Consider the following 26,360-nt stretch of genomic DNA (forward strand, 5'->3'; position numbering starts at 1 on the left):
GGATTAGAGGCTGCAAACTTGAATGAATCAATTGAATATAAGATATGAAACTATATAATACATAGGTGATAAAAATCTTTGATACTGGCCTTAGAGACAATTTTGTAGATTTGTCTCCAACAGCATGAGAAATAAAAAATAAATAAATGAAACTGAAAATTTTCTACACATAATAAAGAAATAATAGCCAAAATAGAGACAGAACTAGACAGATAGTACATGAGATACAGCACTTTCCATACATGTGGGCATTTGGACCTAACCCTAGTTTTAATCTCCACATTCCATTGGGTCTCCTTATGACTGCTAGGAGTAAGTTCTGAGCACACTCAAACAGAGGCCTTGAACACCATTAGATGTGGTTCCCAATTCCCAAAATAAAAATCTAACATAAAAAGCAGTCTACTTGAGTGGAGAAAGTATATATACAAGCCATATATCAGACAAAGTTAAGAAGTATTTGCATACAATTATAAATAAAGAAATATGCAAACCTTATTTTAAATCACAGAAGGTATAAGCATTTATTTCAACATACTGGCTAAGAAACTTGAAAAGATGTTCAAAATAATTGTATCAGAAGAAAATTAATATCAAAGCCACAATATCTTAAATTACACCTGATTAAAATGGCTTTATCAAAATAGCCGTAAAATAATAAATATTGATGAGTTTGTGGAGATAAATGAAGCCTATATTCTTTATGTGACTATGGTATGGTTACTTATAAAAAACTTACAGATCTTCCTAAAACACTGAAACAAGTAACTAACAAATTTATAATAATATCATTTCTTCAAGACATGAAACCATTATTCAAAACAAGATATATGCACCCTATGCTCACTAAAGTACTACCTATATACTCCAGTATAAGCCCGTGGATTTTCCAGCATAAAATTTTGTGCCAAAAATCTCAAACTCAGCTTATAATCAGGTCATACAGGATTTGATTCAGAGCACGTAGTCTCCAGTTATCTTCCACAGTCTTCTGGAGGGGCGCAGTGCTTCAGCTCATTCCCTAAGCTGAACTGAAGAGGTGAGGTGGCTGAACTGAACTGTACACCACTGAACTATTTAACCCACAATATCTGCTCTTGTATAGACTGACAGCACTGATGATGATATCTGCGAACTCAGTGATGATGACAATGTCTATGCTGATATCCTCACATCAGATACAGCTGAAGCTCTGTTTGGACATACTGATGATGAGGAGGGATGAATCCAGTTTTGAAGGATTTAACCTTTGTGATGTTATCTGATTACCTGTTAAGCTAAGGTTTTCTGTACTTTATTTTTTTAAAAGGGTTTTAAAGTTATTGTTTGCTAGTTTACATGTTTTTCTTTGCAATAAATATTGAAAACATTAACCGTACTGAGTCCTCAATTATTGTAATTGTTTGGGTAGTATATTCTTATTTTTGAAATTACCAGTGGCTGATGCATTTTCCACCTTGGCTTATACTCGAGTCACTAAGTTTTCCCAGTTTTTAGGGTAAAATTTGGGGGGTCAGCTTACACTCGAGTGTATACGGATTTACAAATGTCTAGGGTATGCAGAACAAACTAAGTAGTCAATAGAATATGATTGGGAGAAGGAAAATATGGCCATATACAAACACAAGACAAATAATATTCAGTAACAGGTAAGATAAAATCTTGATATTTGTGACATCAACTGGAGAAATTAATGCTAAGTGATATAACAGGAGAAAAAATAAAATTCTTACAATTTTACTCTTTTGTAAATTATAAATGAAACAGAGAAAATGAACAAACATGAAACAAAAACAAGTTCCAAGACCAAGGAAAAAGTCAGGGATGAAACCTGTAGAGGGGCTAGCATAAGGTGGAATATGATTGAACATTTGGTGGCAGGCATTGTGTAATAGATGTAACTGCTGATGTAAGGAATTGTATAATTTAAAACCAAAATAAATTTGTAAACTAATGTTAGCATAATTTTTAAAATGAATTTACTTTATCCATTCATTCAGAAATGGGTAATACAAATATTTATGCTTCATGGGCAAAACATGGGTGTCCTGAATTACTGTAGTGGTGCTCCCTATGCCACTATCTTACGATTCATTTCAGATCAAGTAACCAGAAAAATCACTGTACTCAACAGAGGAGCATTAGCAATAAAGTCTTTATATTCACAAACCTTCCTCTTTTATTCAGAAGCAAACCATAGTTTGCATTTCTTAATAAAATTAAAACATCTATTGGAGTAGTGATTAGATAGAGGTTAGTGTAAAAGAATAAAAATTGAGGCTGGGGGGAGATAGTACAGGCAAATAGTGCACTTGCCCTGCATGCCACCAACCCCTGGTTTGATCCTCAGCATCCTATAAGATCTCCAAGCACACCGAGAAATGATTATTCAGAGCACAGCACCAGGAGAAACACATCAGTAGTGATGATGTGGCTTGAAAAAAAGTTCTGGGACCATTAGCAGATTTGATTGCAATTTTTATTGTATTTTATGTGTGAAATTTCAAAAGCTTTTGTGGGAAGAGTGAATTCTGCAATATCTTATTATTTCCAGGCACAATGATTGCCCTCAATATAAACTTTCTTCTAACCTCGACCTTATGAAAATTCCAGTTCTGAACTTCAGCCCAAACTCCTTAATGCTCCTAAAATTGTTTTGAAAGCATGAGTAAGTTCAGCAAGAAATTTGTATTATTTAGAAGATTTTACTCAATTAGTGATCTTTCTACTGTCACTCTTCAGTGATATTAAAGCATAAAGTCAGATTCAAAACAAAAGCGTACAACTGTTTCCGAGTAAAAAAGAGTAAAAAAAGACCACCATGGACAGCATGCTCTTATTAACAAAAGAGTCCATTATATTTCTCATCCTAGAGTGATTTGTTTTGGATTTGTGAGGGGCCTGGGGAATATCACACCAAATAATACCCTGAGTTATTCTGCATCCTGCAAGTATTAAGAGAGATCATATGGGATGGCCATGTGCAAGGCAAACACCTCTACTTTAAAGAGTTTGTGTGATCAGTGATTCGAGAATTGTGGTTTAGGACTTACATTTTTATTTAGTAAATACTTTGTGTAGTAGATTTACCTTGATAGACTTATGCTATCCTGCATAACCGCATATTCCCATAGGTTGGTATCCTGTCATGGATTCATGCTTTTGTGCACCTTATTTTACCTAAAAAAGAAAGATTGTTGCAAAGATTGTTGGGTGGGTACAGGCTCAGAATAGCCAAAAGCTATCTACCCTTACTGTGTCTTACTGCCCTACCCTGGGGAGTAGTCTCTGTACTCAAAAACAGAACAAACAAACAAACAAAACAAAACAAAGAAACAAAAACAAGACAAAAACAAAAAAACAGTTTTGGCAGGCAGCTTGCTGGAGATAAGAGGTAAAAGACTGCCAGACTATGTATTTCATCCTTAACCAGATATGAATTATTTATATTTATATTCATATTTATATTTATATTCATATATATATATGAATTATTTCATATGCGACCTTGATTCAGACTCGTAAACCTGAGGTTGGAGATACGATGTGTGGGATGATTTTACAACTGGTGCCCAACAGCAACCTAGAACCCAGAGACCCAAGAAGACCTGCAACAATAGTGAGTGACATGACCCTCGAGTGATTATCGCCATGACAGCCCCCTTGACTGGACTGAATGTGCCATGCTTTTCACTGGAACATCGGTTATACATAGACCCTGTGTCTGAATGGGCTTCATGTTGCTTTGGTCCATCTAACTGCATTTCTTCGCTCTGGATTGTACATGTCAAGCCTCCCTCGAGATTTTCATGCATACATGCCACAAGATGGGGAAGAGAGCTTTCCCCAGTGGTGAATAGCTCTCGATCTAAAAGGCCTCCCCAGGCCTGATAATTTATTGTTTACTACTGGCACTAAGCCAGAGAGACCCTGATTTCCCAAGAATGATGATCCAGCTACTGTTTCTGCAGACTTCAGAGTCTGTAAAAGGAAGCTCAACCAGAGATACCCCAAAGCACTTGAGGTCAGGTAGATAATCCAGGTGCTGGCAATCCAAGTCTTCAAATGTTCAGTGTCTGGAATTGTTATGAGTTTATCAACCGAATGACACACAGAATTCTTTGTTCATTGGACAGCTATAAGAGAAGCAATCTAGGAAGCTTGTGGTGTAATGTTAGATTATTGGGGAGACTGTGTAATTTGATGTCTTGAAAGGAGAGAGGGGTCATAAACCTGTTAATGTATCCAGACCTGACAGAATGCCACTGAAAGCTAGAAGATATGATTCCAGTTGAAATAGGTTCTGTCAATGCATTCCCCGTCCTCATTCAGCTGTTTCACCACCTATGGTGGAAGATGCCTCCTCGGTGGGACAAAAGCTGGCAATAAAGGGTAGAGAGATGAAGGCTCTGGGCAGAGGCTCAGACACTGACGTATATCTACCATTTTTTTTCTCTACTAGAGGCACTTTTTTGCCAGGACCTCTGCCCCCCAATATGAAGCAGCTCATTGAAGTCACTAATGGAGCAGAAGCCAAAGAGAAAGCTCCATTGGAGGGGGACCAACAGCAGGAAGATGAGCAAGTACCTGAAACCCAGATTCCAGTTCAGGAATCAAAGCCCTTTCAAGTCCCAGACAACCTCATCAGACAAACACAGAAGGAGAAGATGAAGGAGAAGATGGAGGATCTAAACCCAGCCAGAGAAATTCAACTAAGGAGAAACTGCTTTCAGAATCTCCTGAACCTGAGTTATATCCAAAAAATTAACTTTCTTCTAGGCTAATCTCTTGACTCTATTTGTATATTGTTGGTTTAACTGTGTTTTATCTGCATGGATGTTAATAACTACTGTTGTAAAATATAAATATAAAATATTTTATGTGACATTGCAAACAGAATATTTTTGTATCCAACTTTAGTGGTTTAATATGAGTTTGCATAATACCAGGGAAATGCATAATGTTAGAGTTTTAATAGCTCTCAGCTATCCTAATGATGTTTCCCAATTGCTATAATGTTTGATTGTGAATATTACTTAGAAACTTTTTCTCAAATTATATCTGCAAAATGTTCTAATGTCTTTTTCACATAAGTTGATGGAAAAAAAAACTTGGATGCTATAAATTCCTATTACAGTGCTCACTAGAAGAATTTTTTAGCCAACTTATTTTCAAACTGTATGTGTGTCTATATATATATATATATGCAGAAATGTTCTTGTAATTTTGTTTAACAAAGTTTATAAAAAGGAATTTGATATTCTATACTTCTATTAGAGTGTTTGGTATAAGAATGTTTAAGAATTCTCTAAGAGCATCTGCAGAAAGGGTATAATGTTTATGTTCTGAGAAGTCTATGAAAAAGTGTTATGAATGTATATGACAAAGATATTGAAAAAGCAAATTGAGAATTATGTATACAGTTTAAACTTTGATACTATTACAGCCAAGTTTATTTTTGCCTATGTAAAATAACAACCACTTTGGTAAGTTTTAATCTGGGGTTCATGCTCCTTGCAGAAAACAACAGAACATAACATATGTACCCCAACCAAATTTGAACAAAAAGGGGGCAGTTTTTTGGTTACATATTATTTTACCTAAAACAAAGTTTATCCCTGGTATCTTTGTATCTGTTTATTTAGAACTTGGTTTCACCCAAAACAAAGCTTGTTTTATATGTAAACCTGAGGGGGACAGGCTCAGAATAGTCTGAGCTATCTACGCTTACTATGTACTTACTGCCCCATGTAGGGGTATTTTCTGCATTCAATAAAAACAGTTTTGGCAGGCAGCTAGCTGGAGATACAATAAAGATTGCCAGACTTTATGTGTTTCACCCTCAGCCTGGTTTGAATTATTTCATGTGTGACCCTGATTCAGACTCATTCATTTGAATTTCGAGATACTGAATTTGGGATGATTTTACACAGGATTTATATAATTTAGCTATTTACACAATTCTTCCCCCTGGACTTTGAGCTTACTGTGGGCAAGCAATCAGATTTGCTCAATAATAACTTGTAAAATGAGATAGATTCAAATGATGCAGAAAAAAAGAATCAAAAGATTCAACTTAATTGTCTTAAGTTATGCAAATTATAGTTACTTTCGCAGATCTTAGCATCTTATAAACCAATTCAATTCAGTATGACTGTGGAAATGATTAGCACACTGCATTCCGGGGGGGGGGGGGATGAGCACAGTGACTCCATGGGAACTGGTGATCAGAGAGAAGCATGTTAAAAACTGGTTATTATAAATTTTTTCATAGCCTTTTATTTATAAAATTTTCTATCCTGACCTTGTCATACAACGAAGACAAATTTCACTTCATCCAAAGTAAAGGATAGAAAGCCATCCAAAATAAAGGGGACCCTGGTGATGGGAAACTGCACTGATGAAGGCTATTGTACATTGTATGACTGCAACTCAATCATGAACAGCCTTATCTGTGAAAAATAAAAAAAATACAAAGCCACATTTTACAAAATGTCAATATTGTAATAAGGAAAATAATGCCTTGCATGTTTAGTACTTATTTTTCTATTAATACTATATGACTTCTGGAAAATTGTTACTCAAAAAATAAATTCTCTGCTTAAAAAAAGTCAATTTCTAAAAGACATTAAAATTCAGCTCCCAAAGGCCTTCAAGAAAATAGAAATATATCTAAAATATATTTCTGGCTCTTTCCAACTACCAACTTCTCTTGTTACATACTACATACATTGTTACTTCTACCTTCGGCATTGCAATATTTCTCTTTTCAGTTCATTACCATCTGTCTGTATAAACCCACCTTCAGAATCACATCCATAAAAAGTCTGTAGAACTAGCATTTTTTAGAAAGTTGGCAGAGTATATTTTTTCCATAGTGATGGCATGCGTAGGAAAAATGCCAATTGCTATTAACAGTATCTAATGCTAAACAACCTGATTGATTCCAGAAGGCTTCGTGGTGCCTGAAAAGAGAATCAAGCTAGAACCTGAAGACAACATTCTGGCCTTGACTCTTCCACACACTTCACTCTAACTTCAGATAAATAACTCAATGCTCTATTCTGTTTCATCTCTAAAGTGAGCAGCCCATGTATGCTTTGTGCAATGCTGACTGACACCTTTCATTCTTTATGTTCATGGAGAAGAGTCTGGTCAGGAACTATAGACACCCACAGAGTTTCTCATGAACTATTTCTTTTTTGTTTGGGGGGTCACACCTGGCAGTACTCAGGGATTTCTTCTGACTCAGCACTCAAGAATAACTCTGGGCAGGCTCAGGATACAATATGGGATGTTGGGGATCTAACCACATATGTTCATGTGGTTCATGTTCACGTTCATGTGGCCACATACAAGGCAAATGCCCTACCTGCTGTTCTATTGCTTTGGTCCCACTCACAGACTAATTTTTTTTGTTCAGTTCTAGGAAAACTGAAAAATAATAGAATAGGTTTAGGGAATGGAATATTCACCAACATTGAGAAAAATTATATACTAAATGAAGCTTAACAATTATCCTTTAACAAAATAAGCAAACCGAAACCACTTGCATTCACTAGAAAAAACATAATCACAAAGAAAAATAATGCTAAGTCATTTAGGTTAACTTTCTTTAAATAATGATACCAATGTATAAGTTTACGGTTTGATAATCTACATCTGATAAACATAAGTTTAATTCCTGGCACCATCTGCTCAGTTGAAATTTAATACAGTATCAATATGCCAAACCACAATTATGATAGCAAGAAAATCAGCCTCATGACATCTGATCTAAATAGTAACTATTTTTTAAAAGGAGAAGAAAACCAACTTGGTTAAAAATTGGGACCGGAGCAATAGCACAGCAGTAAGGTGTTTAGCCAACACAGGAAGGACCCTGGTTCGAATCCTAAAATCCTATATGGTCCTCTAAGCCTGCCAGGAGCAACTTCTGAGCACAGAAGGCAGGAGTAATTCCTGAATGCTGCCAGGTATGATCCAAAAACAACAACAACAAAAAATTATTTTAGTTTTTGGTATTCAGCCTGAGGTGGACAAACAGCAATATATATATTAGGCAAAGTCATAAGAAAGCAATTTTTCAAAGTAGAAGAAATATTCTGAGTAATGACCCATTATTCCCCCAGAATAGGGGAATTCCCCCAGAATAGGGTTAATAAGAAGGTACAATAAAGACAGAGAACAAAATACAGATTTTTTTTGTGGTATCTTCATTCATGTATGGCAAGTAACCAGCAATAAACCACCTAATGTATCTTATGTTAGTCATGGAGCATTTTTCAGTGGAAAACAAGCAGATCATTAAATTATAATTCAATACTGAGCTACTCATTGTGAATAAAATATATTCTGAAAATGCTGAAAGAGTTACCGTTTGAGTTGTTTAATTCAAAGTGTATTTGAGATGAGGAAACTACGAAACTTAATGTTAAGCTATCTCTTAGGTCACCAAACTATGCAGTTAGTAGTAGGAAAGTAATATTATAATGGGTAGGGATTTGTCACCAGTTATGGTCCCATAAGCCTTTCCAGGAACAATCCCTAAACACAGAGCCAGACATAAGCCTGGAGCACTGTCAGGTGTATTTCTTCCACCTCAATAAAAGTCTACTTTCTTCTAGATGATTCTCATTTTATGATATCCTTTCTGCTCCCCAAACTCCAAGTATTTGCATCACTTTTTACTTCTTTACTGAATATTTTCAGTTACTTTAATGGTTTTCCAAATTTTTCTTTCATTCTGCTGTCCTAGAAACAAATTCCTTTATGAGTGACATTTTCTCTATTTCAAAAATGTAAGTTTTCACATTTTAATTATCTTTATATCACTATAGATAGGTTATATCTGTGAAATAAAATGGAATTAATACATAATCCATCCCCTCATTCATGACCTGATGCATCATCCCCACTTGCACTCACATTGAAAGTCTTAACTCAAATGTCACCTGTTCTCCAGAGTTTTTCCTGACTTAATAGGTAGAATTGATTTCTCTACTTTTAAATTAGACATCAGACACAACATATATTTATAAATTATTTAGTACAAATTCCTTGCACTTGGGTTTGTGTCTCCACTAATACATCAGTACCTCATGGACAAAAGAGGTATCTATTTATCATCAGTATCTAATAATATCTGGCACACAGTTATAGGTAAGTAAAAGTTAGTTGTCTAATTATATTAGTACTGTAACATGTTATTATTAAGATATATGTAATCTCTCTAGTCCTAGATTTAATTAATTCCATGAATGACCTTTTTAGTATCAAAATCATTATGTGAAATTACTTTTAAGTTATCATTCTTAAATCATGCAAAAAAGATAATAAAATTTAGACAAGGAAAATAAAGGTTCACATGTATTCAAAATTTCTAATTTATGTAGGTTTTGTGACTTTAAAATAAGGATCAGTCTGTCCTGATAGATAGTTCAGCAGGTTGGCACTTGCTTTGCAAACATTTGACTCAGATTCAATCACTGGTACCCAAAATGGCTCCTTGATTCCCATCAGGAGTGACCCCTAAATGCAGAGCCAGGAGTAAGTATGAAGCAGCATTGAGTAAGGCCAAATGTAAAATTCAGAATAATAAAATAAATAAAATACAGATCAGAATTTAAATGCTTCAGTGAGTATTAAGCTCATCCCCATAGGCTTGAATATTCAATATTGTCTCTCACAAGTTGAGATTTGATTATAACAGTTGATAAAAAATGAAGAATTTTCAGGCCAGAGTGATAGCACAATGGGTAGGTCATTTGCCTTGCACGTGGCCCACCTGGGTTTGATTCCCCAGCATCACACTTGGTCCCTTGGTCCTATAATAAGTGATTCCTGAATGCAGAGCCAGGAGTAACCCTTGAGCACCACTGGGTGTGTCCCAAAAACAAATTTTTTTATAATTTTCTATCTACAAAGATTAAAACAAAATAACCACCCTATTTAAAATAGTGATACATTGAGCCCTACTGTGAGCCAAAAATTTCACTCAGTACTTTAGATTCATTATATTAAATCTCCTCAGCAATTCCATAAATGGGTAATCTCATTATTTTCATTTTATTGATGAGAAAACTTTTGCACGAAGGCTTTAAGTAACTTGTCTGTAGGTCAAATTGTGATGGAATAAAGTCAAACTATCCCATAAATCTAGTTAAATACAAATGAATGAAAATTTAAGATTTCAACAAAATTAGTGTTGTTGCTTAAGATAAACAACAGCTAGACAAATTAGACTCTGTTGTAGGAATATCAAAGTTTCCAGTTTGGAAAGTAGCACATAAAATTTTCCAAGATATAGAGACCTGAAAGTTTTATAAATCCAAAGAATTGCGTTATTGAAATAAAATTGAGTCATTAAAATAAAACTTGTTTGCATATGTAATATTTTCCCATTTTAATGTGCTTATGCAATAAAGGAACCATTCCACAAGATATCATTGGTGCGTCTGGGGGCCTAGAGAACAAGTCCAACAATCCCCGAAACTTAGTTCCAATATGAACTCTAAACAGAGAGACTCCTACACCAGAACGCCCTATTGAACAGATCACAAAGAGAAAAGAAAGAAAAGAAAAAAAAGTGGGCAAAATTGTCACCATACAAGAGAACACTTAAAAAGAGTTATAGCTGTCAAGGGAATACATCAAAATATAGAAAGGAGACATACATGCCCTTTTATGTCTTTAGAAATAGTCAGGGGAGGGCCCGGAGAGATAGAACAGCCGGCGTTTGCCTTGCAAGCAGCCAATCCAGGACCTAAGGTGGTTGGTTCAAATCCCGGTGTCCCATATGGTCCCCGTGCCTGCCAGGAGCTATTTCCGAGCAGACAGCCAGGCATAACCTCTGAGCACCGCCAGGTGTGACCCAAAAATCAAAAAAAAAAAATCCTGCCACCCCCGCGCGAACATATGCTCCTCCCAACCATCAGTACCCAGATTTACCCTTCTTAACTTCAGTAACACACAGTTTTAATCTCTGACCAAAGACATACAGTAGATCTTACAAATCCCAGAACTATTTAGAAGGACACAAATCGAACACATATTGAACACATATATCTCTTGAATATTTTATGATTATTTTCTTTAACTGCTGTAACTCTCTATATATTCTTCTACCATGATGTTTCTATCCACTTTTCATCTTGTCTTTTCTTTGTAAGCTGTTCAGTAAGGATTGTTGGTGGAACTGTCCCTCAGTTTGATGCCTATGATTGAACTATGTCATGGAAATTGCTGGTCTTGTTCCTATTGCTTCCAGATGCACCAATAACGCTTCATGGCATTGATCCTTGTTTGCATAGACACATTAAAATGGGAAAACACTATACATACAGATTAGTTATTATCTAATAAATCTCATTACAATGTACCTTACACCCTGAACATTGATATAATGACCTGGCACAGGCCTCAGATGAATGGGCATTCTCCATTCACGCTGGAACCAGGCAAGCTATCTATGAAACATCCAAGGTCTTTTATAGCAACAGTTGGAAGCAATCCTCTACCAGGAAAGACATTACCAAGGGTCTGACATCGACCTCCTAAAAAGACACTTCCGTTTACACTGAGAAGACGTGACAACAACAATGACCTGCGAGAAGACGTGACAACAACAATGACTTGCTCTACAGGACATGGTTCTCTCTATTGCCCCTTAAGTGTGAGGTGAAACGAGAGGATGCTCTGCACCATCCTGACTGCAATATGGGATATGCAGACTCCAGGATCTTTAATACAGAAGCATGATACCAACAATAGAGACTATGTGAGGAATGGAGGTGTATTGCCACTACAGACGATGACTTGAATTGGACAAACTAGTTTGCCTGGAGCCTAGAGTCAGTCCTGTGCCAGGAAACTTCAGGGGTAGGGTCTCCATGTAGTTAGACCATAATTTGTCTTTCCATGTCCCTTATGTTTTGGTGGGCCTATGCAAACAAATGCCACTTTAATATCGTTTTTTACTATGTTCCCTTGACTCCAATCCTTAAGAAAAACAACCCACTAAAACTTTTGAGGTTAACTTAAACTAGTAAGCATGTGCATGGAACTAGATAAATGTACTTTGCCCTCAATGTTTAAAGAGTTACATAAGTCTAATATCTTTAGATTATATGGTGTGCTGCTAAGAATTAATATGTACTACAACTGGGGATTTGAGGGACAAAGTAATTTTATTGTACATGGGTTCAGTTTTGTTTTTCTTAATGTTCTTTGGCTGAAAGTTCAAGGCTGGGATATCATCGATGGGACTACTGAGAATCCTGTTTATGGGTGATTGGGCTTCCACTGTAACTTTACCCTGTCCTCTTTCTTTGCATCTTTGTTGTCATAATTAAAATAATAAAAAAAAAAGTCGTGGGGAGGGTTTTAAATTCGGGACGCCACCTTGGTCTATGATTTGGCCTTCTGGAGTCTGCAAAACCACTCCCTTCACCCATATCAGGAAATGCCTTTGAGTAAGAACTTCTCAGAAATCAATTATGGTAGCAAACACAGGTACACAGTGAAGGAAGGTGGAGGATATGAGACCAAGTTCAACATCACTAATCGTCAGGGAGATGCAAATCAAAACTACTATGAGGTACCACCTCACGCCACTGAGATTGGCACACATCACAAAAAAGGAAAACAAGCAGTGCTAGCGGGGATGTGGAGAGAAAGGAACTCTTTTTCACTGCTGGTGGGAATGCAGTCTAGTACAACCTTTATGGAAAGCGATATGGAGATTCCTTCACAAACTGGAAATTGAGCTTCCATACGATCCAGCTATACCACTCCTAGGAATATACCCAAGAAACACAAAAATACAATACAAAAATCCCTTCCTTACTCCTATATTCATTGCAGCGCTATTTACAATAGCCAGACTCTGGAAACAACCAAGATGCCCTTCAACAGATGAGTGGCTGAAGAAACTGTGGTACATATACACAATGGAATACTATGCAGCCATCAGGAGAGATGAAGTCATGAAATTTTCCAATACATGGATGTACATGGAATCTATTATGCTGAGTGAAGTAAGTCAGAGGGAGAGAGAAAGACGCAGAATGGTTTCACTCATCTATGGGCTTTAAGAAAAATGAAGGACATTTTTAACAGTATCTCAGAGACAAGAGAGATGAGGGCTGGTAGGTGCAGCTCAGGACATGCAGCTCATCACATAGAGTGATGAGTGCAGTTGCAGAGATGACTACACTGAAAACTATCATAAAATGTGAATGAATGAGGGAAGTAGAAAGCCTGTCTCGAGTACAGGTGTAGGGGGGTAGGGAGGAGGGAGATCTGGGAAATTGGTGGTGGGAATGTTGCACCGGTGAAGGGGGGTGCTCTTTACATGACTGTAATCATACAACTATAATCATGTTTGTAATCACGGTGTTTAAATAAAGATAAAATAAAAGAGTAGATACATAGGAGCAGAGTATTGGTTTCTTCTCAGGCTGAGAGTCAAATTTTCACTTTGGGAGCTGGTTGGCAGCTGGCTTGAGTGGGGATAATGATTTGCTTCATGAAGATCCAAGAACTGAGGGTAAAAAGGGTTAAATGTGGGGTAATAGGCAGTGGGGGTGAGGGAGTAAAGGACTAGAAATTAGCTTGTAAGGTGGTCAGCCAGGGGAAAGGAAAGTATACAACAAAGACATTCTGTATATTATAAACATAGATTAAACCCTATGATATCCTATTAAACTATAATTTACTTGCAGGGGCATTACATAGATTAAACCCTATGATATCCTATTAAACTATAATTTACTTGCAGGGGCACTGGGCCCCACCCAGTTTGAAAGTGGACACTGGTGGGAAGGAAAGTTGCTGGGGACTTGCCCACACACACTCCTCTTGTGCAGGTTGGGGGGTAGGGAAAACCTGGGATCCCCTTTAAATTCACGGTACCCACCTCGATGGCCCAGAGTCTGGGAGGAAGAAGAGGAAAGGCTGTTGGGGGGCAGCACCCCTCTCGCTGGCCCCCTGGGTGGGTGCCCAGGGATAGCCCTGGAGTCTGGAAGGAAGGAGAGGAAAGGCTGTTGGGAGCAACCTGAGCCCCAGAGCCTCCCCTAAGCTTGGTAAAAAAAAAAAAAAAAAAAAAAAAAGGTCTTAGGCATGAAGCCCTGCTATTCCCCATGCTGGCGAAAAGTTTCACTCCCAGAAGAGAAAAGCATGTATGTGCTTTCTGGCTTAAAAATTGAGCTCAGTCTAAGTGCAGTTAGTGCCTATATTTCCTGCCAATCACTTATTACTTATTGGACCAATTTTAACTCTTTTGAATTTTAATTCTAAAGAGACCAGAGTTAGCGATGTATTTCTGTTTTTATTAAGAGGAGATTTAGAAGGCTATGCTACATTTAGAGGAATATTGGTATCTGAGTCATCTTACCATTTTCAATCATAATAAATTTTTCTGTGAAAAGGGAAATATAATAGATATGATTTAGTTCTGTGTAAAGTACTTTGTTGGTGGTTTTATATTTACTAAGTATTTTCCTATAAGCATCATTTTATTTAAGCCATATAACAACCTGGTAAGGTGAGTGGACTTGTCTCCTTCCTTTTTTTTAAGAAGCCTGACAGTTAGACCAATGTTTCTCTGACTAACAACTGGAGGTTGCAACCCTAAATTTTTGATGTGTATATTAGAATAATTGTCACTAAATTGCCATTGTCTTCACTTATATTTATGATATGAATACATTTGCTTACAAATAATATCATTGAAGGGAACCTCTGATTCTGATGTTGCCTAAATAATTTTGGTTTCTGGGTAACAGTAGCAAATATAGAGATCTATATTAGGATATCTATTAGGATATATAGGCTATTCAAATATATTTAAATGAAAATCAAAAAGTGTGTGAAGATTTCACATATTATATTTCTCACAAAAGAGTTAAATCACGATATTTCTTGTAGAGTGAGGCTGAGGAATACCTGCTTTAATAAGAGCTGTTCAAAGGACTTACCAAATCAAAATGTTTGAACAAGTATTTTGGACTTTTTATGTTGAGGGCATGCACTAGCAACATCTAAACCAAAATTAACTCATTTATTTCACTATTACTGAAATTTGGCCAATAGGATGACACATTTTTGGCATAAGATGACTGGTAAAACAAATGCTTACAGAAGAAAACACAGCAATTAAAGCTTATATATGTTTGCAATAGGGCTTCTGTTTATATTGTAACTTTTTTAATTCTATAAACATTTTATCTAACTACAAAATATTACAATTTCATTATAATTCATAGATAATGTTGTCTAAATATCTACAGTTTAATAGATGCACAGATAAACATAACAAATATTACAACTGGAAGTACTAATTTTTGGGTTGTGCGGGCCACACAGTAGGCTTCAGGTTCTGCTTTCTGCTCTATACTCAGAGTAACTCCCAATGATATTATTTTTTGTCCCCCAATTTACAATACAGACCAGTCAAAGGGCCTGGGTTGAGGTGTATATGGGGTGCATTTACTGTACCTCCTTTTTGTATACAGTCCCAGTGATATTAGAGTGACTATCTTGATCTGGACATCAAACTAGAACATGTCTGTCACCTGTAAAGCATCCAGTTCAGTACTTTGAACTATCTTCCCAGTCTTAATTTTTTTTCTATACTGCCTCCTTTCCCGACCCTTCTCAAAGGTTGACTGCTAGAGAAAAGAGATTTTATCACAATGAGATAAAAACCAGTCAATACAATTAAAACACTTTGGCAATTTTGCCTTATCTTCTTAGGTACAAAGGATTTTTCTATGTTCAACATTTTTCCTTTTCATGGAAGCTCTTTTTTTTTTTCTTTTTTTGTTTTTCAAGGAAAGCACTTTACTAACTCTGTACAATCTCTTTCAAATACACAAATATAGCCAGTACATTCTAAACTATTTTATGAGGTCAGCATTCTACAATGTTAAACTATTTGAAAAATTACAAGAAATGAAAACTATAGCATAACTATAACTATTTGTGAAAGTTCTCTGAAAAATATTAGTAAATCAAATACAACATTGTAAAGGGATATTTTATATTATAATTACATGTAACCACATGTAGGGAACAACACATACAAAAGATCTAAAGAATGTGAAACAAGAAAATCTAACTATATCAATGTATTCCATTTAAAGTTTAAAGAATATAATAGTTCAGTCATTATGGATAGAACTATGATGTTTTATATTATTGTCACTGAATTAGATCTCTTACAATAAAACAAATTTAAAAGAATTTTTTAAATATTTTTATTTATGCACCATGGTTACAAACATGTTTGTAATTGGGGTTCAGTTATAAAATGTACACCACCCCTTCACCAGTGCAACTTTCCCACCATATATGTTCCCCATTTTTCTCATTCCCCCTTTCCCTGCCTGTCTTGAGACAGGCATTTTACTTCTCTATCCTTGTTATGGTAGTTATTAGTGCAGTTATTTCTCTTTTCTTAAGATCTACCAATGAGTGAAAGTTTATTTTTCTCTGACTTATTTCACTCAGTGTAATAGTCTCTATGTCTATGCATGTAAAGGCAAGTTTCATGACTTCATTTTTCTTAACACTGTGTGGTATTTTATTGTGTATAAGTACCACAATTTCTTTAGCCACTCATCTGTTTTCAGATTCTGGCTATTGTAAATAGTGCTGCAATGAATTTAAGAGTGTAAATGTCATTATTGGATTGTGTTTTTGTGGTCCTAAAGTATATCCTAATAAATAGGTGGTGTATTCTGGGAATCATACAGGAGCTTCAATTTCCAGTTTTTTTAAGGAATATTCATATTTTCCTCCACAGGCTGGACTAGACAGCGTTCCCACCAGACAGTGAATGAGAGAGTTCCTTTCAACTTCACATCCACTCAGCAGTTGTTGTGCAGTAGTTTTGCTTGTTCTTTGTGGTGTTCTTTTTTTTCAGGTCCTGTGGCGATGACATGATATCTCATTGTTTATGATTCACATCTTTCTGGTTATTAGTGATTGTTGGAACATTGTTTATGTGCCCCTTTTGCCATCTGTATTTTCTGTTTGTTTGTTTGTTTGTTTGTTTTTTGTTTTTGTTTTTCAGGCACACCCGTTTGCCACACCCGTTTGGTGCTCAGGGGTTACTCCTGGTTAAGCGCTCAGAAATTGCCCTTGGCTTGGGGTGACCATATGGGACGCCGGGGGACTCGAAACCGCCGTCCTTCCTTGGCTAGCACTTGCAAGGCAGACACTTTACCTCTAGCGCCAGCTCACCGGCCCCAATCCATCTGTATTTCTTTGAGGAAATATTTGTTCATTTCTACTCCCCATCTTTGATGGGATTAGACATATTTTCTTGTTAAGTTATGTCAGTAGTTTGTATATGTTAGACGTTAGCACTTTATTATTTTCTTCTTTTTTATAAGGGGAGAGCACGCACTCAGTCCCCCACTACCATAAATTACACAGTCGAGTTTCCCACATTTGGGGAAATTGCAGGGGTCAGCACACCCGGAGTGCAATGGGCGAGCCTCACCCTGGGGAAACCATCTTTGTGATCATGGAATCGCCCCTGCCAGGTAAGTATTTTAGCACTTTATTTGAGGCGTATTGGGTGAATAGTATCTCCCATTCTGTGAAAAACCATTTTACCCTACTCCTTATTTTCTTTAAATTTCCGAAGCTTCTCAGTTTAATGTGATCCCATTTGTTTATCTCTGCTTCTACTTATGTGGATAGTGGTGTTTCCGCCTTGAAGATGCCTTTAGTCTCAATACTATAGATTATTTTGTCTATGTTTCTTTTATATACCTTATAGTTTCATGTCTGATATGAAGGTCTTAAATATTCAAATAATGACCCCAGACATACAATCAATTATTCTTTGACAAAGGAACAATAATTGCAAAATGGAGCAAGGAAAATCTCATCAACAAGTGGTGTTGGGACAACTGGTCAGCATCAAGCAAGAAAGCAAACTCAGATCTCTAACATCATGCACAAATGTCAAATCAAAGTGGATAAAAGGAAATATTTGATGGAGAGAAAAAATGAAATGTTAGGGGCCAGCGAGGTGGCACTAGAGGTAAGGTGTCTGTCTTGCAAGCACTAGCCAAGGAAGGATCGCGGTTTGATCCCCAGGCGTCCCATATGGTCCCAGGCCTGGGGCGATTTCTGAGTGCTTAGCCAGGAGTAACCCCTGAGCATCAAATGGGTGTGGCCCGAAAAACCAAAAAAAAAAAATTTTTTTAAATGAACTGTTAGAACTGACATATAAACTTCATTCATCCTTTTCTCTTTTCCAGCCTTAGAAAGAAATATCCATTGGATAAGATTCTCTGCTGGTAGTAAAATTCAGATAAAACAGTCTCATCTATGGTATTAAGCTCTCACGATGTAGATTTTAATAAGTAGATATAAGTATGATATATTGTAATAATCTGATATATTGTATATAAAAAATACACTCAGAATGTTTTCTGGGATTGAAAGAAAATTACAAAAGTCACCACTTTTATTTCTACCTGTGACCAAAGTGACCGAGTATTAACTTTCATAATTGATATGACTTTCTTTTACTCAACAGTTGATATGGCTTTATTTATAAGACTAGAGAACCACTCAAACTGGAACTATGGCAGGGGACTGAAAAGCTCTTATCAAAGCCCTGACAACACAATTCCAAAATAATTTATAAATAGAATCACTCCAAAACTAAGGTTCTATAAGTACATAGTGCATTAAAAATAATTATGAAGTTGTAGGGATTGCTAAAGAATCTATATACTATATCATTGATTAGCTTAGGCTCTTTAAAATAAGACCTTGGGGGCTGGGTGGACAATTCAATGGATGAGTGAATGCTTTTTTTTTTTTTTAGAAAGTCTGGATCAATTGTTGGCACTGTATCATCTTCTGTGCACTTCTGGAAGCAACCACTGCACACAGATACAGGAATAGACCCCTGCATATCACCAGCTGTAATCTAATGCTCCCTCCTTTCCCTTGAATAAAACAAACCAAAAACCAAATAAAATAAAATAGGAGCCTTGAAGCTTTACTTTTCAAAACAATAGCCATTATTAATATATGGCTATTGAGCACTTAAAATAAGGTAACAATGACTAAGGAAATAGATTTTTAAATTCTTCTTGGTTTTTATTGTTTAAGAATTAAAAATGGAGTTACTGCAAAAGATTTGAAAATATAGTGAAGTGATATTTAGCATATACTGCATTATAATTTAGGTAAACTTCTACCTAAAATCTACCAAGAAGATAGAAACTGCCTTAGGTTTAATGAAACAAATCTACTTTAACTACAATCAAGCACTATCTATTTGCCTAAAGGAAAAGGGGGTCCCAGAAAAGGCAGCTCAAAAAAATTTAAGGGAGGAATTCAAATTTGAAGCTCAACAGGTTTCTCTAGAACTTCTTATCCAATTACTCATATCTCTTACTTCCCCCAAAGTTGAAGAGAAGGACAAGTCAAATGCTTAATTTAAAAACCCTGGTTGAGAGAGTCTCCAAGGACTAGCCCTTGAAAGAATTTGTTGTTCATGTCTACTAGTCTTCAATCCATTTTAAAAATGTGTTTCCCTGTTTTCTTTTTCTACAATATCTACTTCTAACTATACATTATATATGTTTATTTTGAGGTTACTCCCATAACGACTCTCAAGGGATTGACCTTTGAAGGGTAGATGAATCAGTTTTCCATATATATAGATTGAGGTTATAGAGACTCAGATCTAAATCCTAGCACTATGTTTAACTAGCTGTGTGGCTGTAGAGATTGATTGACTTTTGAGTCCATTGCTGATTAGACAGCAAATATGTAATCAAAATAAGTTAGCTATTGTTATTATTGTCTTCAATATACTTTGCACTTATACATTACTAATTTTTTCTAAAATTCTAAGGAGTAATTTAAGAAGAATGAGTTCATAGTACAGCTATGTATGCTCAAAAACTCAATATACTAGCAGCTCATTGGCGAGAACATTTAAAACTTGAAAATAGTATTCTTTTTTAATGAAGGTATAATTAGCAGTAATAGTAATAATACAAATCAGCAAAAAATACTTTGCCAACCTCACAGTCCAGCTATATACAAATCCTATATACAATATTCATGAACATCTTTGAATTTTTTGGTATGGGGGGGCCACAGTTGGTGATGTTCACAAGTTACTCCTGGCTCCACACTCAAGAATCACTCCTGACAGTGCTCAGGGGACCATAAGAGAAGCTTGGGGAAATCAAACCAGATCAGATGTGTGCAAGGCAAATGTCTTAACCGCTGTATTATCTCTGCAGCCATGATCATGTATGTACTTTAAGATTACATTATTTTGAGAATGTATGAGGGAAATGGAGAGCCTGTTTAGAGTACAGACGGGGGTCGGGTGGGGAGGAGGGAGACTTGGGACATTGGTGATGGGAATGTTGCAATGGTGATGGGTGGTGTTCTTTACATGACTGAAACCCAAACACAATCATGTATGTAATCAAGGTGTTTAAATATAAAAAAAATTAAATTAAATTAAAAAAATAAACAAAAAAAACATTTTTCTTTAAAAATAAAAATAAAGATTACATTATTTGAGGAACTTTAACCTATATATAAAAAAGTATCGTGGACTCTATCACTATACTAATGCCTGGTTAGAAATATTAAAATATTAGCAATAACAAAATTGATGTGTGTTTTATCAATGTAAATATCCTATTTCAGGATTATGGACTAAGTTTGCTGCACTAATTTCTTAATATTTAGGAAATATTTGGTAGAAAGTAAGTGCTCAGGGCCCGGAGAGATAGCACAGCGGCGTTTGCCTTGCAAGCAGTCAATCCAGGACCAAAGGTGGTTGGTTCGAATCCCGGTGTCCCATATGGTCCCCTGTGCCTGCCAGGAGCTATTTCTGAGCAGACAGCCAGGAGTAACCCCTGAGCACCGCCGAGTGTGGCCCAAAAAACAACAAAAAAAAAAAAAAAAAAGAAAGTAAGTGCTCAACAAAAATGATCCAAATTAATGAAAATAAAGTAGGTCATATCACTAAAAGGAAGAAATATTCAGGGGTAAAGGGAAAATCAGGTAAAAAGAGTCAATTACATAGTAAAAGACAAAATTAAACTATACTGGTGAACTTAATATGGTATATATGGGTGTGTTTTTTCAATAATGTATATTTAAAAATGCAATGTTATTTTATTTTTAAAAAATCTTGAGTGGCTACAGTAATAATCCTAGTGCTTGCTTTACACATAACCAACCCATGTTCAATCCCTGTTACCCCAGATGGTCTCCCAAGCCCACCAGGAGTAATCCCTGAGTGCAAAACAAGATGTCAAACCTGAGCACTACCAGGTGTATCTGCCCAAAATATTCTTGGATAGAGTAGTTTAAATGGTTAAAGCATGTATCTTGTATATGGAGACCCTGAATTTATTCTCTATCACCACACACTGCCCTGAGCAGTATGTTGAAGGTAATTCTCACACAGTTAAATATAGTGAAAACATTGTAATAGGAAATTTAAATTTTAAAAGAGTAAAAAAATATGAGAATGAGCCCAGAAGTCATACCCCAAGTCATATCACAATATATTTTATAAGTATCTAACAGCAGTGGTGTGTATTTTATTTGATATTATTTAAGCCTCATCAAAAAGAAGGAAAACACTGATTTTGAAGGTTAATGTTGGGGAAAGAGATCTTCATTCACTCCTGGTGGTAACGTTAATTGGTTTAACTTTTCTTTTGAAAACTTCATTTTCAAAAAAAATAAAACTAATAATTTCACTTCCATATCACCAAAAGAAATCTGCTTCTGAGGATCTACCCTAAGGACCCCAAAACTCTATTCAGAAAAGACATTTGCATTTCTATGTTCACACATCTCTATTCACACTAGTTAAAAATATGGAAATATCCTGAGTGTCCAAAAACAGATGGCTGAATTATATAAGTTAAGGCATATATATACTCAAAGGGATACTATTTGAATATAAATAAAGATAAGAGCATGTAATTTGCTGCTATGTGAATGGATTTGGAGAATATCATGTTGTGTTAAGCAAGGCAGAGAGGGACAGATACAGAATTATTTGTCTTATATGTGGGGTTCAAATAAACACTGTAATCGAATCACAAGTGGCCAAAGGCAACAGAATTTGAGGACTAGTCTATAGAACTGAGTTTTCTATGCTGTGGGAACAGAATAGCAGGACAGGAGTGACTGAGGGGTGGCTACACTAGTGGAGGGTGTGGTGTTGGAACATTGTACTGTGAAACCTGTTATTAAGAGTATTGTAAATCACAATGCCTAAAATGAAAATAAATTTGTCAAAACAGAACATTTTTGGTCACTAGCCATCAAGAAGAACTTCCACCTCCTAGGGTAAAGTTAAGTATGTTAGTACACCCTATGAGAAATTCTTTACCATCTGTTCTCTATGTAGATCTATAGATTGGGCCATTGTCTATTACCTGTCCTTATTTTCCAGCCTTGTAGTTAAGATAATAAAGCTTTGAATATATCACATTTTAACAACAATATTTTTCAATTTTAATTGGAAACTTGAAAATACACTCAACTGTCTACAATATAATTATATACAGTAAAGGCCCAAGATTTGCCTTTTCAACATACATATCTATTCTTTTGTCTCAATTATGTCCAGATTTGGAGATATATGCTCCTTATCAATATTACTACATTGACTATATTCTCTATTGATTTTTGTAAGATGATAAGGGCAAATGCTTCAAAATTTTCATGCTGCAAAATATTATAACCTAGCAGAAAACAAATTCTTATAAGTGTAATTCAGTACAAGACCTTTTATTCCTATAACTCTTGAAAACAATAGTACAGGGCTAGCATGTACTGTCCTGATTCTATAAATATATATTCATGAATGACAGATTTTTTTAGGAAAATGTCTCAATGTGCCTGAAAAATTTCTAGCCATTTTTAACTAGTCATAGCATAGAGATTGTGAAACGTGCCATACTTAAACTGTTGTGCATACTTAACCATTTGGTTAGAAAGGTTTATTCTAAACCAAATTCAGATTCCACTTCAGTCGTCTTTCTCCTTCTGTAGACTAAATTTCTTCTTCAGATTTGAAGTACTGCTTATCAGCATATACATGTTCTAGTTCTTTTCATATTTATTGTTTTGGGCACACACACGCACGCACACACACACACAACTCACACCGTTAAGTGCTTGCAGGGGTCCTCAAACTTTTTAAACAGGGGGCCAGTTCACTGTCCCTCAGACCATTGGAGGGTCTGACTATAGTAAAAACAAAACTTATGAACGAATTCTTATGCACACTGCATGTATCTTATTTTGCAATGAAGAAACAAAACAGATACAATTAAAATATGTGGCCCGCGGGCCATAGTTTGAGGACCACTGGGAGGAAGAAGAGATGCCAAGGATCAAACCCCAGCTCACAGACATAAAGTATGCATTCCAGTTTTCTGTCACCTTCTTGACTCTTCTACAATCCTAAAAATAATATTGTTGAAACCAAAGGGATAGTAGTACAGTGGGTAAGTGTATGCAGCCAATCTGGGTTTGATGACCAGCATTCCATATGGTCCCCCAAACACCAACAGGAGTAATTCCTGAGTGTACAGCTAAGAGTAACCTCTGAGCATTGTCAGGAATGATCCAAAAACAAAATAAAATAGCATTATTTTAATCTATTTTATCTATTTTCTACTTTTCATTTTGTAAAGATGTTTTCTATAAATGATCTAAATCACCTAGCAATAAATACTTAAAATAGTTATTAAAGATTTATTAAATACTAATCACAGTTGAAATACTGTTTTTTAATTTACTTATAGCTATACACTTTGATAAAACTCCATAGCTCACATATATAAGAAGAAAAGGAAGGAATCAGGAATCTCACTGATATTTCAGAATAGGACTAATTGGTTTTAAGCCAAGAATCTCTCTCTTTTTTTTTTAGATTTTCAATATAGTCCTACTATCATTTACAATTAGACTTTAGAGGTAATAGAAAGCAATTATTAAAAAATAATTCCACTAAAATTATATCCAAAATTAACTCTACCCAAATTTAAAACCAAGCAGAATGTTAAAAGAACAGTTCATTTTCAGTATAGTTTATTATGTAAACAGCATTTTGAGTTAGACATTGACTCAGGCTTAAATGTGTTTTTATTCAAGGGACCAACAATACCTGAATTTATTTAACATTACTGCAGCTATATCAGCTTTGTAATGACTCCACAACCAAACCAGAAATTAACAATATGCCTTTGTATTTCTAAAGATTATAAATAATATACAGTATCATATTTTGCATACTATGTATAACAATATATAGTAATATATCTCCTAGCTATTTGGTCGATTGAAAGAAGGCAAGGGTAAAGTCTTCCTACTTTATTTCAAATACTTTTGACATTCCTTTGTACTGTTAAATCTTGTGCTTTTTAATTTCTGTGATAGCTAGGCAATAAAATTCTTAAAAATAAGGCTGTGTGGGAGTCTCTGGGATATGAGATTATATCCCTGAAGTTCTGTGTGGGTAACTGAAGACAGATTTTCAGATTTCAACTCAATCTGGTTTAATTGTTTTTAAGCTTTGTCATGGGAAAATCATGATCATAAGGCTTGAAATTTTGAAAAAAAAAATCAACCTGGTTTAGCCCTTTCCACCATCCCACCTCCATGTTTCTTGCATGGAAGCATCTTGCTTAATCTAGTGGTGTGATTCCCTGAAGAGCTGTCTTTGAGAGTTTGAAAAAGAGAGCATAGCCATCTGTTATTTCTGTCATATGGCATGACAGTTAAAAGTGCTGGTATTGGAATAAGGATCATGGGGTTTGAAGTTGGCTTGTAGATCACAAGTCCAAGTCCACAAATGTTTGCTTGTGAAGTAGAATAATGTTTTTAATGTTCAGGCTCAGAGTACCCACCACTAAGATCCATCAGTACGCTCTGCACCCAGTTTTGGATAATGAACTTTCCTCAACCTCAGTTCTACTAGATTTATTTTTCCTATTCAGAAATCCTGAAAATTGTCCTTGCACATATGAAAACTCCCTGAGTCTCAGTTTCTCACTGTGAAAGATTTTATGGGAATAAATGATAAAGAGAGAGTTCAATGCAGGCAAGCCATGATTATTGTTTATATCACAGAATTTAAGCATATACTATTACTGAAATAATATATTTCATTTATTGCTGTTCAGGAAGATTGCAGTAGCAAATTAACAAAGCAATTATTTAATTACATTATGGTTAGTTGTTTGGAAGAAACTTGCTTCTCACAAAAGGAAGCAAATTATAAAGGCAAATCATAGACTATCAACAATATGATAATGTATCTATGATAAGAAGAAAGTATTCCTGCTGTACAGAAGAGAATGGCCATATGAGGTATACTTCGAAAACAGTCCCCAAATAGATTTCTTGTTTACAAATAGTTTTTCATGTCAGAGCAGAAATTATTAAACCAGAATTTTTGCCATATTCCTTATGATTCTTAGAAGAAATATATACTATATTCATCTGGTAAAATAATACACTAACCTTAGGCTTTATTTTCAATATAAAAAATTCCAAAGCACTAATTTGAAAGCATAGGAATTTTGTTTTTTTTTTTGTTTTTTTTATTTTTTGAAAATTTTATTTTATGTTTTTTTTTAATTTTTTTTATTTTATTTTATTTTATTTTATTTTATTTTGGTTTTTGGTTTTTGGTTTTTGGGCCACACCCGGCGGTGCTCAGGGGTTACTCCTGGCTGTCTGCTCAGAAATAGCTCCTGGCAGGCACGGGGGACCATATGGGACACCGGGATTCGAACCAACCACCTTAGGTCCTGGATTGGCTGCTTCAAGGCAAACGCCGCTGTGCTATCTCTCCGGGCCCCTCTTTTTTTATTTTAATCATAGTGGCTTGCATATAATTCTCAGTAATATTTTAGATATGTATTAACATTGGGGAATTATCACCACCGAATTGCCCTCCCTCCACCCCCGTTCCCATCCTGCCTCCCATAGCCTCCACCCTCACCCCTGGGGCTGCTAAAATGAGTGTTCCTCTCTGTGCTTAGCTAACTTAGTGATCTTACAACTGTTTGGTTATGGTACCTCCATTGTATCCCTCTCTAATTGGGAGGCAGGAGTAGATAGTTAAAGTTATATGGTTTTGTTTGAAGAAGAGAAAAGTAATAAGATGGGGTAAAAACCAAATATGCCTAAAATGGGCAGAGTGCTTCTAGAGGCTCTCACCCTCGGTTCGAGAGATGAAGGGGAAAAGGAAGGTGAAACACCACAACAGTATAAAAAGAAGTATCGAATAAAATATCCAATGGGCACTACAGCAATAA

General features: G+C 35.7%; 1 protein-coding gene and 2 non-coding genes across 3 annotated transcripts in view; all 3 read right to left on the minus strand.

Annotated features, from left to right (window-relative positions):
* KCTD16 (potassium channel tetramerization domain containing 16) overlaps positions 1-26,360 on the minus strand; it is a 327,577-nt gene that overhangs the window by 264,159 nt on the left and 37,058 nt on the right. The gene's annotated exons all lie outside the window — the stretch shown is intronic.
* LOC126028817 (small nucleolar RNA SNORA51) lies at positions 15,424-15,554 on the minus strand. Its single transcript, XR_007502523.1, has one exon. It is a non-coding gene; the product is annotated as a small nucleolar RNA SNORA51 (small nucleolar RNA).
* Positions 17,397-17,560, minus strand: LOC126028820 (U1 spliceosomal RNA). The gene has a single exon (XR_007502524.1). It is a non-coding gene; the product is annotated as a U1 spliceosomal RNA (small nuclear RNA).

Source organism: Suncus etruscus, chromosome 14 (genome assembly GCF_024139225.1).
Source record: "Suncus etruscus isolate mSunEtr1 chromosome 14, mSunEtr1.pri.cur, whole genome shotgun sequence".
Taxonomy (NCBI): domain Eukaryota; kingdom Metazoa; phylum Chordata; class Mammalia; order Eulipotyphla; family Soricidae; genus Suncus; species Suncus etruscus.